Genomic DNA, 16,657 nt, shown 5'->3' with positions numbered 1-16,657 from the left:
ATTATTTGTTTGTTCATTTTAATGGAGCAATTGTATTTGTATTTTGTGATACTTTGAACTCATTGTAAAATTGCCTTTGCATACAAATGGAAACTGTTCATAATAAATATTAACATCATTTTTAAAATGATAGGTTTTTATGTCCTTAAGCAATGAAGCGTTGATGTGGAGATATGTTAATATCATACATGTGGTTGCAGTGCAAATGTAGATGGGAATTACTACAAGTCAAAAGATGTTGTTGATATTCGAAATGGAAGGAGTATTCTTCCAATCATACACCAAAGATTAACAAGATTTTCATATTCAAAGAGAACCAGACTGGTAGTTTGGTGATAGGTCCTATTTTTAAGGCCTTTTTATTCAAAAGTATTAAAATATTTCTTATGAAATTATGATGCCGCAATATGGACATTAAATGTCACTGACAAGTACATCCGAAAAGTACTTGAAAAATCAAATATTGATATAGAGGACTTTAAATTTGCATGGGACAAATCTCATTGTCATTTGCAAACAAAATTGGAAGCAGGGAGAACAAGACAATTTTATGAGAAAAAGTTGATTGATGTGTGGTGCCAATATGGAGATAATTATGAAGAATCAAATGTATTGCTAATAGATACAGAAAAGCATACTTCTCAATTCATGGGATATCGATCAAACCACATCTTGATAAAATCGTATACAGAAAAAGAGCAAGATACGTGGCTTATGCAAGTTTTATTCCCCTTTCTTAAGACACTTCATCGTATCAAACAAAAACATGAGTACATTCGAATGTTCAATAGAACATGTACTTCATTGTAGTTCATGGAGATAATTTCTTTTATAAATTTGTTGAAAAGTACATTCCAAATTTTCAATACATTTTGGACATAGTTTTTGTTGAATCAATTTGTATGATTTTATATTTTTTGAAATAGATGGAAATTGCCAATTATATTAATATGTTTATTTCTTATTATTTATAAATGTTTTTGCAATGATTGTTGTATCGATTTTTTTCTAAGATGTGTGTGTGCGTGCGCGTGTTCTTAAATGAATTGTTTGCCATTCAAATTATCTTATATGAACCATCTTATAATGATTTTTTTGATGACTTATGTTTAATTATATGTATCAATAATCATATATAAATGTGAAATATAAGTTTTCAAATAGAACTCCTTGCAAACAAAGGTGCTATTCTTACTAAAGAAATTATAACAATTTACTTGATAAATGTTATGTGCATTATTCACCATTCACAATGCATTATTCACTATTAAGGTTAACGAGAAATGTTCCATAGGTAAATGATTTGATCTTTTTGAATCATAAGATATGTGATTTCTCAATTGATAGTTTTCATAAATTTATATGCTTAAATCAATTAATGGTTGTAACTGCAATCATATCATATTGAAAATCAATAAGGCACAAAGTTAGTTATTCATTGTTTACATATAAAATGCACTAATATGAGTGCATAAATGTGATGTGTAATTCTTTAGATAGAATTATATTGTAAATAATTTTGCATTTCATAAAAAAACATATATATGAGGATAACAATTGATAAGTGGCTTATCAAGGTTTGATTAGATACTATCATGGATTAATTTAATTAAATGAGATGAGATGAGATGACTAACAAAGGGGCCGTAGGAAATTGAGCACAAGAACATTTTACTAAGGTTTTAATAGACTAGTTTCAATGCAATGCAAGGGACACCTCATCTCAATAGTTTTAATGACTAATTAAATTTCTATTTAAATATCATGTGGTTTAATATGAATGTACAAATGTGAAATTGTTATTTCTATAATAAAAACCATGTAAAGAAAATGAATTTTATAATCAAACATGGATTAATGAATTCACCATGAGCATTAAGTAGACTATTTAAGATCATTCAACAGATGGGCCATAAATGGATGCCTTTAAACTTTTTACACCATATGACATGCTTTCACCATCAATATTAACATTTTGTAAATTTCAAATCTTAAATAAACTATTTGTACTTAAAATAATCTCATAGAATCCAACAAGACTCGGAAATTATTTATTGAATTTTATTTAGTTATATGTATTCATACAAGTTTAAAAATGTAATTTATTTTTGAAAAAATCTATTAATGAAAGTAAAGATATATCTTATACAAAACTATTTAAGATTAATTGATAATTAGCTTTAAGTGGTTTATTCATGCTACATGAAAAATCCAATGTCATAGATGAATGCCTTTTAATACACATTTAATCTTCAAAATCAATATCTTAATGATAATTTAGAAGTATTTACCTTAAGTATTTAATAATTAAAGAACACGGGGACTTATATAAATTTCAACTAAAATACATGAGTTACGTTTCACATTTATTTCTTCCCCATTAAAAATGCTTATCATTTTCTCTTCTTAGTGAAAGTAATGGTCAATCATGCCGGTTTTCCATACTATTGGTTGACACTAAATTTACATCGAGACTATTATTGGTTTTGACAATGTTTACAAGGAGAGATCAATATCCACACGACCATCAATTGTGCTAATATTTGAAAACCCCTGCCTCCACTACGTACAAGAATTCACCACTAAAGTTTCTTGTTTACTTCATTTTGTGACACTGTCCATCATAATGGAATGACCTGAATACCAATTTAAGAACTCTCATTTGATGTACTTGGATTTGAGTGGAGATAGACCAATGGTGCCTAACCTTCTTGAAATACGTAGATCAACAATGTATAACCTTTATAGTATATGCCTGCATTCTATGAAGATGAATGATGACCCCCTCATTAGTGCTTCATAAATGCACAAAGGGGCCATAGGAAATTGAGCACAAGAACATTTTACTAAGGTTTTAATAGACTAGTTTCAATGCAATGCAAGGGACACCTATCCTTGTCATTTACAGGAAGATCCTCACATCACCATCACTCAATCAACAAATCCCTTGTAGGTTGGGGGAAACGGGGTTAGAGTTGTGAGACATAAAATTCAAACATCGATAAATCTAGCATGTTATCCATAACTATAATATCTTGATTGGATGTTTGACATACGAATATGGTTTAACTTAAATCAATTTCTTCTAAGAGTTTGATTTCACACTCCTATTGTGTATTGATACTATTATACATAACAACCCCATGTTTGACCTATTCATGATCTCTAATTGGTTAGAAATTACTTGCAAATTATTTTAATGTTGAATCAATTTAATATGGAAATTTACAAAAAAAATGAATGTTGTTGGAGGCCTTGTAATATAATACTTCCAAATTTAATGAAATATGTGTTCCTAGCTAGTTTATTTCCATTTATGTTTGTGAGAATATTTCAGTATTTTATGGGAATGAAATGAAGTATTATTTCTACTGCATCTTTGTTTGTATGGTTATATCGGTACCTTGTTGCATTCCTTTTTAAATCTAGATCATGCAGAGACTTTCATGCCAGTCGCACAGATGGAGATAGTGCACACAGTTGTGGTGATTGTCGCGCAACACAAATGGAGAGTGTATCAAACGGACGTAAAATCAACGTTCTTGAATGGAGTGCTGAAAGAGGAAGTGTATGTTGTGCAACCGCTTGGTTACGAGGTTGAAGGCCAAGAAGACAAAGTGTACTAGTTGAGGAAAGCTTTTTATGGGTTGAAGCAAGCACTGCGCGCATGGTAGAGAAGGATAAATGCTTACTTGTTGGACAATGGTTTCGACAAATGTGATGGTGAGCCTACTCTCTACATCAAAGAGAGTGAAGGTAAGATTCTCATTGTCATCTTATATGTAGATAATTTGATTTTTACAGGCAGTGATGATCTCCTCATCACTGATTTCAAACAAGTCATGAAGAGTGAAATTGAAATTACTAACTTAGGATTGCTATGATATTTTTTGGGCATAGAAGTGAAGCAAATAGAAAATGACATTTTTATCCCTCAAGCGAAGTATGTGGTAGACATTTTAGAGAGGTTTAAAATGCAGAACAACAAGTCTACACCAACTCCAACTGTCATAGGGTTGAAGTTGAGCAAATAAGATTACAGCAACAATGTCAATCCAACATTATATAAAAGCATGATAGGTAGCTTGATGTATTTGACTACCACTAGGCCGGATATAATGTATGCAGTAAGTTTGGTGTCAAGGTTCATGGAGACACCCAAGAAGACACATTGGCAAGAAACAGAAAGGATTTTAAAGTATGTCAATGGGACAAAACAGTATGGCATTTTGTACACAGCAACAAGTGATTTCAGGCTAGTTGGTTACACTGACAATGATTGGGCAGGCAGTGTCGATGACAAAAAGAGTAAGTCATGATATATTGTTCATTTGGGTTCTAGAGCCATTTCATGGGCCTCCAAGAAGCAGTCAATAGTGTCATTGTCAACATTAGAAGCTGAATATGTCGCAGCAACAATAGTAACATGTCAGGCAGTTTGGATGAGAAGGATGTTGAGGGATCTTTGTCATGACTAAGAGGAGCGACAACTATTTTCTACAACAACACCTTAATAATTGCATTATCAAAGAATTATGTCTTCCACAAGAGGACCAAGCATACTGATGCTAAATATCATTTTATTAGAGAATTGATTAATAATGATGAGATTGTGTTGCAACACTGAAGGTCACAGGAACAATTTGTTGATATCTTCACAAAGCCATTGGCATGTGAAAGTTTTGTTTATCTCAAAGTTTGGTAATTGTCAATGGTGGCATGGTGGCAATCCCAAGGAGGGACATGTAGCAGCGACCATTTAACTCTTTCGTTTTCGAATTTAAGATAGTGGCAGGGTTTTGGTGTGAGGTTTTAATGTGTTTTATGGTTTCCAGCCTACCCTTCGTATTGGCCTTGGTTTTGCGACCACAGTCTATCACACCTGCCGCGGGTATTTGGAATCCATTTTTGCTTTGTTGTGGTTCGGTTTGGCTCTATGGGTGCTTGGTGCTGTTATCACCAGAAACTATAGTCTATGTATATGATAATTGTCCATAAGTTTTGAAGAGTCTTGTGGTCTTGTAAATAGCTTTGTTAACTTATGTCAATTTCAAATTTTGAAAATGCAAGAGTTATGAATGAAATTCGTGTAAAGGCAAGGGCATTAGTCATCTTTCATCATGGTTAGTTATGTCATGTCATGTCAAAGGTACTTGCGCAGTTTCGCAGCGCGGGTATGATGTCTTAGGTACTTGCGCAGTTTCGCAGCGCAAGTGTGATTGGTCAGTTCTGCTGCTAAAAAACTGTTTGCGTGTTTTCGTAGCGGCCCGTTTGTCAGCGATTTCGTAGCGCATTCCCTTAAATTTGAACTGCCCGCGCTACGAAATCGGGGTTTCGGGCTTTTGTGCAGCGTTTTTCCTTGACTGTCTAATCCGAGAGGTGATGAGTCACGTGTCCGGTCATGATTGTTTCCTCACACCATTTGTATGTCTTGATTAGCCATTACTTTGCCATCAGGTCTGATCTCATTGAGTTAGGTGTCAGTTTGGGGGACGTTATAGGGAGTGGTCGTGTCATAATATGTTTTTCATAACAAATGAATGTCTTATGCTCTATGAAAAGCTTGAGCTTTATTCTAAACAGACTACTGCAAGCGAGCCTGATTTCTACAGCTTAAAAAGTGTTGTTGTGCTGCAAACCACCGTCATTCCCTTGTGTAGAATTGCGCAAAGAATATGGAAAGAAAGGAGCACCGTTCAGGTAGATGTGTGAGAACAGAGCCGGAGGGATTGGATGTAACCCTCAGGGACGAGGAAGTAGCAAAGGCGTTCAAAGGTGCTGGTTGTTGGCGGTTTTGTGAAAAGCTCAAAGGTGGACATGCAGAAGTAACCAAGGCATTTGCAGTGAACTTCACGGGATTAAATTCAAAAGTGGCCATGCTGGAGTTTCCGGTATCCCCTGAAGTCATTTCTACAGTCACAGAAATCCCAAGAGGTGGCCAAGAGTGGTTCAAGAATTTCAAGTTTGATATGGGTCCGTGTAAGGAGTTCTTAAAGGCACCATATGTTGATGAAGATCTCTCTAGAGTTGTCCCAAGGAGCTATCTTAAGGAGAATTATGCTACATTATTGACATGCATTCAGAAGTATTTGACGTGTGAAGGTCGATACAACAAAGTCTACTCATATCATTTCAAGCTGTTGCTACACTTCACTGGTAAGAGCTCCATAGACATACCCTTTTACTTATTCAGGAGTATTACTAAGATGTGTGATAAAATTCAGTTGAAGAAGGAAGCCTATGAAACCTCTCTTTTTCATCATGGTCTGGTTAAATTACTGGTGTTGGATAGCCTACATAAAATTGGTAAGGACTGGGATTCGTTTGTATTCATGGCCGGTTTCCCTAGTAAAACGGGCCTCACTCCTTTACTTGTAAGAGAAAGAGAAGATAGGAGTGAGGATACTACTTTGGCCGAGATTAGAAAAGAAATAACATACCATAAGAAGCCCAAAGCTAAAACAAAGAAGCCAGAGAGGTCTGCAACAGTCAAAGACACACCTGAAGCTAAAACAAAGAAGACTCCTAAGTTAGCAGTTGAAAAAACTCCTGAAGCATCAGTAATCAAAACTTCAAAGTCATCTAAAGTATCTGAAAAGGAAGCTTCTAAGTTGTCTCTTAAAGAAACACCAGAATCATCAAGACCGAAGACTCACAAAAGAAAAGATGAATTTGAGTCTAGTAAAGTGGAAAGGATTTCAAGAGTAAGAACTAGAGGCCAGTTAAACAAAGAAAAAGTGTGTTGTTTTGGGCCATTGTCTTGTTAAAGGTTTTTGAGACTTTTTTGTGTCTTCACACTTGTATGGAATCACTGAAGAATCATAGATTTGAAATATTGCTGTTTTGAGGTTCATGAATTTGATTTTAATGACCTACAGCAGTTTCGTAGCGCGCTACGAAACTGCTGTAGATGACTGGTTATGTTTAAAGCTTGAGGTGGAATGCTGAGGTCAGCATATATTTAAAAAAGATGGTTTAATACTAGCATGGGGAGTATAGAAGACCAGTCAGATATTTTGATAAGGAGGCCAAGGGTAAATATTCAAAGAAAAAGGCGAAGTTTTGTTTTTTGCTAAAAAGTCACTTTATCTCCGAAATTTTAGGGTTTGGATAGAGCTGCTGAGGTGTAAGATGATACACTTGTCTAGTTGTGGGATGGCTGGGTCATGAATTCTCTTCAGTCACACGAGGCTATCCAAGGTGTAAATGGCTTAAAGATGGATCATTAATATATGAACACCGAGGGGGGCAGCAACCAAGAATATAGGCTTCATTTTCTTTTCGGTTGTTGAATCATCTCCGCATCAAGAATCCGCAGATGTATATACATTGAACATGCTTCCAGTTTGGATATGATTGTTACTGCAATGATACAGGTGGCAAGCTCCAAGAACATAGCAGGGTATACAAGGAAAGAGACTTAAAGTGCCAATATGATGTAATCCTCTGTTTTCGTAGCATCATAACTTGTGCAATCAATTAGTTTGTTTATGTCATAGTTAAGGTCATTTATGTCAAAAGCCCGAGCTCCCTTCATGCTTGTTGAGGAGTCTCGTACAGTAGTTTTTGATAGGCTATATATAGGAATAGCTTATATGTAAAAAAGGTTGGATACTTAATAGAAAAAGTGTGTTGTTTTGGGCCACTGTAAGACCTTTTTTGAAAGTAATAGTAAAAACAGAGTTATACTCTTCTCAAGATTCTCGAAGTGTTATCATGGTCAAATGAAGTGATGGTGGTTTATATTTTATGTTATTTTATGGTTTTTTTGTATGCAATCACTCAGAACTCATGATTATATGCTCTGACTTCCTGTGTATACAGCAAACTATGTGTGGTGGAATTTGTTTGACTTGTAATGCTTAGAGCCTTGATTTCTATGAGATCACTGTGTTTTTCTTGTTCATTTGAGATTGTAGACTCCATAGCCCAATGGGATTCATTTTGGTGTGTTTCCAACCAGTTATGTTTTCATAAATAAATAAAGAGTTAGCCCTCTAGTGCGTGAAGGATTTCATTAAGAGTTTTGAGAGAGCCCTCTCTGATCAAAGAGGCTAATCTTTGGTCTGAAGATAGGTTGAAATAGTTACATGAGATCATGCTTAGTTGCAACCCTCAGTTGTGATTTTGTGATAACAGGTGCTTTCGCCTGGTTCTTGTGGTGGTTTGTTAATGTTGTGCCTTGGTTGTTTCCCATGGTAATTTGTTAGCACCGTGCCTTAGCTCACTGTCTGTGGTGATTCACTTCATTGGTTCATAGAGGGTTTCAGGTCATTTTCCCACCTGCAAGTATATTTGTCTCCGTCATTTGGCTCATACTTCATCTCTGCTCTATTTTGCGATGATTGTTTTCTTGATGTTGGGTCTGGTGATGATTCGGCTCTACAAACACATGTTCTCGCCCTGCTACTGCACAGGACAGCTCAGCGAACTCATTCTCAGGTAATATTCTTGTTCCGGTTGCAATTCCTCCTTTCGTTTTTGAGGCTCTAATGTTTTGGCTCCTTGGTGAGCAGGCAGAACCCTCTCATGTAATTTCTATTGGGAGAAACCCTATATTACGGGTATCGGCTCTCGTCCTCCATCGCAGAATTCGACCTCCTCCAGGTAAATCTTCTTTCTTCTCTTGTTTTTCTATTCACTGTGTTTTGATCTCGTGGCACTACCTAACTGCTGCCCTATTTTGTGGTTGTGTGCAGGTCATTCCAGGGAATGCTGCTCCATGGCTTCGTCCTTGGGATTGTTCACTGGCTTAGGGAAAACCTGGGTAGGGTCTTTCCATGGCTATATCTTTTTCTTGTTTTCTCCATTGCTTTCTCTATCTGTAATGGGGTATAACAGTTGGGGTTTCAATTCCTCCATGTGTGTGTATGGTTTCAGAGGTTTTCATGCCTTTGCTATTTGACTAGTATTTAGCATGTGAACTGTAATTTTTTTTTGGTTTACATGGGTTTCGAAACCCTAAACGATTTCAGGGTTATAGATTTTGTACAGTGAACTGTTAAATGGGAAACGAAATGAATGTACAGGAATGCTTGAATGTTGAATATAAAAGTACCTAGTCTTTTTTTGTTGAGGAAAAGGAAAAATGTATTGTATATGCTAGTTTTGCCTTTGTCTAGTTCCCGATTTGAGATGTACTCTGTTACAAGATTCTTGTTGATGCTATTTGGATTCTTAATGAGTTGTTTCACTGTCTTGCTTTCATTACAATGTCTGAAACATTTATGCACAAGGAAATAAAAAAAAAAACTATCCTGCTTCCTTAATGACAGGTTCTAGAATTGTTTGCTTTTATAGAGATTCAAAACAATTGTAAATTACAAATTCTGAGCTCTCTCTCCTCTCTGGATGGCAACCCCTCAATGAGCTCTGGTTTTTCTTTTTCAATGCATTATTAGCAGTTTCTTTACAGTTGAGGAATTGTTCCTTAGTTACCTTTCAGTTGTCTAACAGTTTCTTTAAACATGTTCCTAACTAATCCTATCTTGATTTTCTTGCCTAATTTTAAAGAACAATGGTTGAGTCAACCTTAATTTAAAATAATAAAAAAAATAAAACAGAAAATCAAAATGTTTTTCTTTCTATCCAACAAAAAAAAAAAAACATTTCCCAGTTGTCACCTTTTCACTCGGATGCTCCTACATCAGGCTCCCATAGTAAATTAAACTCATGGCTCCTGTCCATGATCTCTTCAATAGAGTACCCGACACTTTGAATCTAGCTACCATCTAACCAAGAACTACCTTCAATAGGATGACCCTTCCACTTGACTAGGTACTACAAATATTCTTTCCTTCGAGTCTGTCTGGCCAACTGGGTGTCTAGGATCTATTAGATCTCTAAAGGCTTTGTTGGGGGCATTTGTTTAATCCACGAATCATTCTCATTCTTGGTGTCCCATGTTCGTCTTTCCGAACTGTATTATTCATTTACCACAATGTAGGGGTACAAATCTACCACATTAAAAATGGGTGAAATTCCTATACCTGGGGGTAACTGCAATTCATAAGCGTTCGCAGAAAACTTCCGAAGAATCCTGCAAGGCCCAATTTTCTTCCATTGGGACTTGTTGTATTCCCCTTTAGGAAACCACTCCTTTTGTAGGTGTGCTAATACCAGGTCTCTCACGTTGAATTGTACCTCTCGCCTTTTCAAATTTGTTTTCTATTTGTATCTTTGGGTATTCTCTTGTAATTTTAATTTCACCTGTTCATGAAGATCACTAATTACCTTTGCGAAATCTTCACCATCAACACTCCTGCACTCCAACTGACCCAAATCATGTAACTCATGTACTCCATGTGGGTGCATTTGGTATAGGATCTGGAAAGAACTACTGCCTGTGCTTCTATTGGGCGAATCATTACAAGCAAACTCCGCTTGTTCTAGCACACAATCCCACTGTCGAGAATTTTCTCCAACCAAACTCCTTAATAGATTTCCTGGACTTCAGTTCACCACTTCGGTTTGGCCATTGGTCTGCGGATGATAAGCTGAGTTGAAGTTTAGTTTGGTGTATAATTTTTTCCATAGGGTCCACCAGAAATGTCCTGTAAACTTAACGTCTCGGTCTGAAATAATAGACTTCAGCAAGCCATGTAATTTGACTATCACTGTGAAGAACAAATGTGCTACATGTGTGGCATCACTAGTTTTCCTACACGGAATGAAATGTGCCATTTTGGTGAAACCATCCACCACCACCATGATGGAATCAAATCCCCGTTGTGTCTTCGGCAGACCTAAGACAAAGTCTAAACTGACTGAGTCCCATGGTCTGTTCGGAATAAGTAAGGGTGTGTACAACCCTGTGTTCTGGCTATGTCCCTTTGCAAGCTGACACACTTTGCATCTAGTCACAAACCTTTGTACATCTCTACGCATCTTCGGCCAATAATAAAAGTGGCTCAACTAATCCAAGGTCTTGTCTATGTCAAAATTCCCAACTAAACCTCCATTATGCTTTTCTTGGATTAAGTTCTTTCTCATAGAACATTCTGGAATACACAACTACCCTCCTTTGAACAGCAACCCTTCCTGCATATTATAGTCTAGCCATGAACTGTTATCTCTCAACAATGTATTTTGGAAAGATTCATAGGCTTCCTTAAAATTTGCATCTATCTCATACAAGTCTTTAAGATGTTCGAATCCTAATACTTGTATCGTCCTTTCTTGTAGGATCAAATTCCTCCTGCTTAATGCATCTGCCACTTTGTTGGCTTGACCGCTGATGTGTTTCAACACAAATGTAAAACTCTGCAAGTACTCCACCTACTTCGCATGTTTATGGTTCAACTTATGCTTCTGTATAATATACTGTAACGCAAAATTGTTTGAAAATAAGACAAATTCATTGGCCAACAGATAATGTCTCCAATGCTTTTGTGCTTGAACCACTGCATAAAATTCCTTGTCATAAGACATGTACTTCTACTTGCTTTCATTTAGTTTCTCACTGAAATAGGCTACTGGATTGTCTTCCTAGCTGAGTACTACACCAATGGTTGTTCCACTGGCATCACAACAAACTTGAAAAACTTTGTTAAAGTCTAGTAATCTAGAAATTGATTTTTCAGTAATTTTTCTTTTAAACAGCTGAAAACTCTTCTCTGTCATTTCTGCCTAATGGAAAGGTCGATTTGCCTTCTTAATGGTGTCCACCATGGGTACACAAATTCCACTGAAATTTTTAATAAACTTCTGATAAAAACTTGTCAATCCATGAAAAATTCGTACATCAAACAAACTTTTGGGAGACGACCAGCGAACTATGGTTGCAACCTTTTCTAGATCCATTTTTAGTTCATTCTTGGAAATCACAAATCCTAAATAAATTAACTCTTTCTTGAAAAAATAACATTTCTTCAAATTTATCAGTGATATGTTTTGTTGCAATTTTTCCAATACATACCTCATGTGTCGAAAATGCTCTTCCTTCATCTTGCTGAATATAAGTATATCATCCAGATATACAATCACAAATTTACCAATGTATTCCTTCAACATCTCGTTCATCAAACGCATGAACGTGCCGGGGGCATTTCTCAATCAAAATGGCATAACTAGCCATTCGTATACGCCTTCATTAGTCTTGAAAGTTGGCTTCCACTCATGACCTTCTCGAATTCTGATTTGGTGGTAGCCGCTTTTTAGGTCTATCTTTGAAAAGTACGTTGTTCCACTCAAACAATCCATCATATCATCCATTCGATGCAAAGGAAACCTGTACCTGATAGTGATCTTGTTAATGGCACGGGAATCAGTGCACATTCACCACTCACCTCCTTTCTTGGGAGCTAAAATAGTTGGAACTGCACAAGCGCTTAAACTCTCCCGGATCAGTGCTTTATCCAACAACTCCTGCACCTACTTCCTGGTTTCTTCGTTACCCTTTGAACTCATCCAGTATGCAGCCTTGTTTGGCAAACTGGCTCCTGGAATAAAATCAATATGGTGACTAATGCTCTGCTTTGGTAGTAATTTGTTCGGTAGATCATCTACCATAATATCACTAAACTCCTGCAAGATGTCCTGTATCTCTTTAGGTAAGTCAGTGGCTTCAGTGTGGATCAATACTGGTTTTTGCCTTCACAGAACTGCATATTTTACCTCATCATCCTCCATCTATCGCAAGAACTCTTTTCTACCTAACAGTAATGGTTTTGTCGCACTAGTTTCTGAAGCATCCTCTTCCTTCATGGGCACTAGCGTATGCTTTATCCCATCTTTATCAAACTTGTAACAATTTGTTCCCCACCATGGACGACCTTCTTGTCATACTACCATGGTCTTCCCAACAGAATATGGCACACGTCCATAGGCATGATATCGCAAGTCACCTTATCCTTGTACTTGCCACTATGAAACTCTACTTCACACTACTCATCGACCAACAGTTGGTGACCTTTCTACAACCAAGACACCCTATATGGATTTGGGTGCTTCAATTTCTTCAAACCCAATTTCCCCACCATTTCAGTAGCTACCAGATTATCATTACTTCCACTATCTATGATTAATTTGCAGCATTTCCCATGTGACTTGCACACAGTCCGGAACAATGCCTTCCTCTATGTCTTATTAGCTACTTCCTTAACTGGTTTCAATAATACCTTGTTCAACACCAAGGATTCCCTGATTTTTGGCATATTTTCCACCTCCTGTGGTGGTGCCTCTGCTTCATTGGGCTGAGAAAAATATGCTCCCCTTTGCCCAATTTGTTCATTTTCAGGACATTCAAAGGACCTGTGTCCCCACTTGTGACACTTGTAACACTGATAGGAATTTACTATGCCTCTGCCATTACCTCTTCCTCGCTGGTATGACCTTCCTCCTCTGGTGTTACCTTCCCTTTCAGTCTATCCCGAAGTCTTCGAACTACTACCCTCTTCATTATTGTTGGCAGTCCTACCTCTACCAAAGGTCTATCCACGACATCTGCTAGAACCACGTCGTCTTCTGGAATTTGGTTTCCTAGCAATCTTTTCTTCCACCTTCAAAGCACTCTGATAGGCTTCCTCTATGGTCTCAGGGGAAAGAATACTAATTTCATATAGAATCTCCATCGATAAACCATTTACAAACCTCGTTGTTTTCTCAGGGGTATCTTCAACATAACCAGCTCTAAGGTTTACTTCATAAAATTCTTCAATATATTATTTTAAGGTCATCATTCTCTGCCTCAGGTTCTGTACTTGTCTATAAAGGGAAATTTGATAATCTTTAGGCAAAAATTTTCTCTTCATTCTAGCAATCATCCTATCCCATTTTTTAATCAATGGTTTGTTCAATCTCCTCCTTTTTGCCTGTACACTATCCCACCATAGTGTTGCATGTACCATCAACTTGGTGACAACAAACATGATCCTCTTGTCTTCGCTAATTTCTTCGTATTCAAAATATTTATCTAGTTCACTTATCCAGTCTAACAACGCCTCTCTGGACAAACTGCCATCATAATTAGAGAGCTCCGGTCTTGGCTTGCTGCTAGCCAACAAAACTAAGCTCAATAGTTTAATCTCTAGTCCTTTGTCATCTGAACCATCCGTCGTGGCTATGCTTTCCTCCTCACTCTCATCCCCACCCTCCAGATCTCTACGCCTTCTTGCTTCCACTGCTACCAAATGTGAAATTAAAATCCTAATTTCTTCTCGTAACCCTTCATTTGCTACTCTTTTGATGGCTCTTCCTCGTCCCCTTCTTCCTACCTCCATCTTTACTGAGAGAAAGGAACAATCTGCTCTCATACCAAAAAATTGGTGGCGATCCTAAGGAGGGACACGTAGCAGCGACCATTTAACACTTTCGTTTTCTAATTTAAGACAGTGGTAGGGTCTTGGTGTGAGGTTTTAATGTGTTTTATGGTTTTTGGTCTGCCCTTCGTACTGGCCTCAGGTTTGCGACCACGGTCTATCACATCTGTCGACGGTATTTGGAATCCATTTTTGCTTTGCTGTGGTCTGGTACGGCACTATGGGTGCTCGGTGCTTTCGCCTGGTTCTTGTGGTTGTTTGTTAATGTTGTGCCTTGCTTGTTCCCTGTGGTGGTTTGTTAGCGTCGTGCCTTTGCTCGCTCTCTATGGTGATTCACTTTGCTAGTTCTTGGAGGGTTTCAGGTCGTTTTCCCACCTTCAAGTTGTTATATACATATTTGGGCACTTCAACCCCAATCTTATATGTCGAAAAACTAGGGCTCTTCAACCCCTAAAAGTTTTGTTTCATACCCTAAAAGATCATGGTCATCTGATTACATCCTTCCCCAAAAGTTCCACCTAAAAAACCATCTAGAAATGGCCTAAACTAAACCATACTGACTGCTAAACTGGCCAGGTGCGATGCATACTAAGTAGTACACTTCTCAGGTGCGATGCATACTGATTAGGCCTTATGTAAGGTGCGATGGGCGAGGATGGACAAATGTTCAAGATAGTTTGCTAAGTGGATGCTCATGGGATCTTCTAGAAACTTATCCTATGACACTTGCCTCTCTGAATTCGCCCAGGGATGGGTAAGAGATCCAAGAAATCTCCAAGTGGAACCAAATGCAACAAGTGGAATGACACTAATCAAAACCACAGAGATGACTCACACCCTTGCACACATCTATAAATGGATTCCTCATCTAAGAGATCTAGAGGCTCAAATTTTGTGAATTGCAAGGAAGTGCTGATAGTTTGTATTTGAGGAAAGAGCATTGTATTATTTCATGAGGTGAAGAGGGATTGATGTTGGGAGGATGATGCTGGATCAGAAAATTGGGTTGTAATTCTCCCTTCTATTTAATAAAGTTCTTCAAGTTTTCTTCCATATAATTGTGTACTTGTGAATGTTATCATTTGTGAATGCCATTGTATGCTCATTATATATCTGATTCTGTAATGATTGTGTTATAATAGACCAAGATGCTTTGATGGTTCTCAGTTACTATGTTTCTACAGGTACTCTCCAAGTGGGAGAGTAGGGAGAGGAGTTGCAAGCTTTGTCAAGGGGGAGAGAGATTAAACAAAGCATTAAGCGGAAGATCCAGGTTGGTCCCATTGTCTTTCTCTTATCTATTATACATAGAAGAAATCGTGAATTGCTTTAAACTGTTGTTTCTAGGGTAGCTGCCAAACCTAGACGCCTAGTCGTTCGAAAAGACACTAGTTTTCCGAGAAACACAAGTATATTTTCTTTGTCATTTGGCTCATACTTTGTCTCTGCTCTATTTTACGATAATTGTTTTCTTGATGTTGGGTTTGGTGATGATTCGGCTCTGCAAACATAGGTTCTCGCCTTGCTACTACACAGGATGACTCATCGAATTCGTTCAGGTAATATTCTTGTTCAAGTTGAAATTCCTCCTTTCTTTTTTGAGGCTCTAACGTTCTCGCTCCTTGGTGAGCAGGCAGAACCCTCTCATGCCATTTCTGTTGGGAGAAACCCTCTGTTGCGGGTCTCGTCTCTCATCCTCCGTCACGAAATCGAACCTCCTCTAGGTAAATCCTCACTCATCTCTTGGTTTTCTGTTCACTGTGTTTTGGTCTCGTGGCCCTACCTAACTGGTGCCCTGTTTTGTGGTTGTGTGCAGGTCATTCCAGGGAACGTTGCTCCACGACTTTGTCATTGGGATTGTTCACTAGCTTAGGGAAAACCTGGGTAGGGTCTTTCCGTGGCTATATCTTTCATTTCCTTGCTCTATCTGTAATCGGGTATAACCCTTGGGGTTTCGATTCCTCTATGTATGTGTGTGGTTTCAGAGGATTTCATGCATTCGCTATTTGACTAGTATTTAGCTTGTGAACTGTAATTTTTTTTGGTTTGCATGGGTTTCAGAACCCTCCACGATTTCAGGGTTATAGATTTTGTACAGTGAACTGTTAAATGGGAAACAAAATGAATGTACATGAATGCTACCTGGTCTTTTTTTGTTGAGGAAAAGGAAAAATGTATTGTATATGCTGGTTTTGCCTTTGTCTGATTCCGGGTTTGAGATGCCTTCTCTTACAAGATTTTTGAGATGCCTTCTCTTACAAGATTCTTGTCGATGCTATCTTAATGAATGAGTTGTTTCGCTGCCTTGTTTTCATTACAATGTCTGAAACATTTATGCACAAGGAAATAAAAAAAACTATCATGTTCTAGAATTGTTTACTTTTATAGAGATTCAATAC

This window comes from Pinus tabuliformis, chromosome 1_1 (assembly GCF_031772625.1).
Source record: "Pinus tabuliformis cultivar Carrire ecotype Pingquan chromosome 1_1, CPIR1, whole genome shotgun sequence".
Classification (NCBI taxonomy): Eukaryota; Viridiplantae; Streptophyta; class Pinopsida; order Pinales; family Pinaceae; genus Pinus; species Pinus tabuliformis.
The sequence above is the reverse complement of the archived record's forward strand: the minus strand, read 5'-3'. Positions refer to the sequence as shown.